Here is a 3,864-nt window from a genome sequence, read left to right as displayed (position 1 = left end):
ATTGTATTCTTTTCCTAGTGTAAGCCAAACCTCTTCTATCAATAGCAGTTACAGTAAGCTTTTTAATTCATTCAGGTGGTTACATTTTTAAAATGGATGCATGTAATATCGTGACAAATGTTCTAAGTACCATATTTGTGTTATGAGGCACACTCCTATTTGTGGAATTAAGCCTACAATAATGATTTTAAATGTCATATAAAATGCTAATTTTAATGTCATCATTTACAATATTAAGGGAAAGTAAACATATTTATTTTTTATTTATTTATTTATTTATGATAGTCACAGAGAGAGAGAGAGAGAGAGAGGCAGAGACACAGGCGGAGGGAGAAGCAGGCTCCATGCACCGGGAGCCCGATGTGGGATTCGATCCCGGGTCTCCAGGATCGTGCCCTGGGCCAAAGGCAGGCGCCAAACCGCTGCGCCACCCAGGGATCCCTTATTTTTTTTTATTTTTTATTTATTTATTTATTTATGATAGTCACAGAGAGAGAGAGAGAGAGAGAGGCAGAGACACAGGCGGAGGGAGAAGCAGGCTCCATGCACTGGGAGCCCGATGTGGGATTCGATCCCGGGTCTCCAGGATCGTGCCCTGGGCCAAAGGCAGGCGCCAAAAATGACATTTTTTTTTTTTTTTTTAAATTTATGATAGTCACAGAGAGAGAGAGAGGCAGAGACATAGGCAGAGGGAGAAGCAGGCTCCATGCACCGGGAGCCCGACGTGGGATTCGATCCCGGGTCTCCAGGATCGCGCCCTGGGCCAAAGGCAGGCGCCAAACCGCTGCGCCACCCAAGGATCCCAAGGGAAAGTAAACATATTTAAAATACAGAATTATTAGTCACTCACTGCAAGTGTCGTAGTCTTTGGAGCTATTCCCACACTCCTAGTTATTACACAACTGTGTAAGCCATGGTTATTTTGAACTTTACCTCATTCCCAGCCTTCTACAGTTGCAACAGACTGGTTCCAGACCTACAGCAAATCAAGGTCAAACTAAGATATGGTCTGATACTAAGGAGATGTTGAAGAGAGATGGAAAACAATGGAGATGGTGAGCCTTTGCCATCCACAGTATTGACTTCACATTTAACCTATACCTCAGGGTAATGCTCTCCCTGAGAACCAAATGAACTCATCCCTCCACCTATGGAAGCAGCTGATAAACCTTTAGGGCAGCAGGTTTACCTGTTAGGTTCTTTAATTATGCAACTATTTCTTTTGTCATAAATTTTACTGAGTACTTGACTAAGAATGATTATCTTCTGGCTAGTACCCTTTAAAGATCAGGAGAAAGCTCAGAGAGCCAGCTATGCACCAAAGAACAGACCAACAGCTACCAGGATCACAAAGTTACTTAGCACAAGTATAAACTGCATTATCTTGCGAAAAACTTATTTAATAGGAGCAACAAGAACAGGATGCAACCCTACGAGCAAAGCATTTGTGTGTCTAGAGAAAAACACCATCAAAAAGATCATAGTCGAAATATCAGTAACCTGGAAAATAGGAGAGATTTCTCTGGAATCCTCCTTTTGGTAACCTGAAACCATCTGAGGAATACTTCCTAACATATAGCATGTATCAGGCACTGTGCTAAGCTCCTTAGATGTTATTTAATTTTTACAATAACTCTAAGACACTATTAAATGTCTTACAAGTCAAAAAAGTGATGTTAGGCTACAGAAAGCACCTGAGGGTTGGGAAATGGTAGAACCAGGATTTAGATTTGGAACTCCCAGGGAAGCTCGTAGGTGGCTCAGTTGGTTGTGTCTGCCTTTGACTCAGGTCATGATCCCAGGGTCCTGCTCAGTCTGGAGTCTGCTTTTCCCTTTCCCTCTGCCTGCCACTCTGCCTACTTGTGCTCTCCCTAATAAATTAATAAAAATCTTTAAAAAAACAAATCTGGAACTCTCAGACTCAAAAGTGTTTTATTAGCAATCACAGTACAAACCTTGACTACGTTAGTAGTATGCTTATATTTTGTTTTTGCTTATTATGCACTATGGATGTTTTAAAATGTGAGGGTTACATGTTGTCTGATAAGGCAAGCTGATTTCCAATGGCTACTCAAAAACATCTTTTAGAAATTGTTGTGTTTAGACAATGAATAATTTGTTTATATTTGTGCATTTGACTAATTTGTCCTGAAAAACACAGGAAATCTCAGGCTATTAAGAATGAAAACTATGGAGACGCCTGGGTGGCTGACCGTCTGCCTTCAGCCCAGGGTGTGATCCCGGAGTCTGGGATCGAGTCCCACATCGGGCTCCCTGCGAAGAGCCTGCTTCTCCCTCTGCCTGTGTCTCTGCCTCTCTTTGTGTCTCTCATAAATAAATAAATGGGAATCTTAAAGAGAAAAAAAAAAAGGCATTGGAACTATGTATACTTGCCTTCAAAGTTCCTTAAATAGCAGCATGTTTTTTATGTAGTAGGTGCCCAAAAGTGGACTGCAGGAGATCAGTAAAATTGAGGATGAAGTCATATAGTTTTATTGCCAGTTTACTTTTGACATTCTAAACACAGTATGTATTACAAAATATTCTTTGGTTCTATTAAGCTGTCTTTAACACTGTTTTATGCTATCGAAATATATATATTTTTTTATCGAAATATTTTAAAGTAGATTTAGACACACCTAAAATTCAAAGCTAGGTAAACACTTCCCAAATTAATCTAAGTTAATTTTCAGGGGAATTGAATTAGAAATTTTCTTGCATCTCCATTATTAAAGGTAATTTACCAGATGATAGGTCTTGTAAATAGTAGAATCAGTTTTACAAAGGTGAAAGGGAATCTGCCATCTTTATCATTTCTGGAAATAAATCTGCTGTTATTTCTTCCGGTAGATCATTATCACACATGCAAGTGGTTTTAGGACATTCAGTCGGGTGACCGTGGAGTGACACTGCCCTCTGGCGGCCACATTTCACCACAGGCGATAATCCTCTTGGCCCAGTGGGCAAGACTGAGGAGACTTGAATGCAACATCAGGTACGTGTACTTTAGGGCCCATCTTCACATCTCACTGGATTACAGTCTTTGAGAGAGGAGTCATTCCTTTCGCATTTTCTTTCTTTCCTGTACTACGTATTTGTTAGTGTCAAAGTGAAAACATGTTCTGGACCCACTCAGCTAAGAAAGAAGTTTTCATTCCTCATCCCTTCTATTCTATCTCCTCATACCTCTAATTCTTCTACTTCTGGTCAGGCCTATATAAAAACTGGCAAATGTAGAAACTGTGGTGAGACCTTCGCAACCTTCTGTTCCCATGACCACATTACCAATTTAAAAATGCAGAAAATAAAATTATGCATTGGTGGCTGATCCTCAATACTGAAAACTAAAAACAAAGATGGCGGTATATTCTTCCAGTGGTTAAACACAATGTAACCAAATCATTAGAATATCAGAAGGATAAACATGATTACAATGATCATTCTAACAGCTACACTTTAAGGAACATTTATAAAGCCTTGGGAGTTGTTATAAGTGCTTTCTGTGCATTATCTTATGTAGTCTTCAAAACAACCCTACAAAGTGGTTATAAACCCAATTTTAACAGTAAGAAAACTGAGGTGGAAATGGAGAAAGAGAAATATGACTTGCCTAAAGTTGTTTCTATCAGCAAGTGGAAAAGCTGGGATTTAAAACTGGAATCTACCTGTTTTTTATAGAGAACAAAAAGCAACAAAAACAGTGATATTTATTTTTTGAAAAATACCCATATATACCTAATGAAGATTATTTTAAAAACAGATTTTTAGTGGATTCACCAGTTGCCTAAAAAACCTGGACAATTAGATTGCATTAGCAGAATTACTGTAATTCTTCATTGGAACACATATACCAAATGAGTCAAA

Source organism: Vulpes lagopus, chromosome 4, assembly GCF_018345385.1.
Source record: "Vulpes lagopus strain Blue_001 chromosome 4, ASM1834538v1, whole genome shotgun sequence".
In the NCBI taxonomy this organism is placed as follows: domain Eukaryota; kingdom Metazoa; phylum Chordata; class Mammalia; order Carnivora; family Canidae; genus Vulpes; species Vulpes lagopus.
This window is presented reverse-complemented; position numbering follows the sequence as displayed.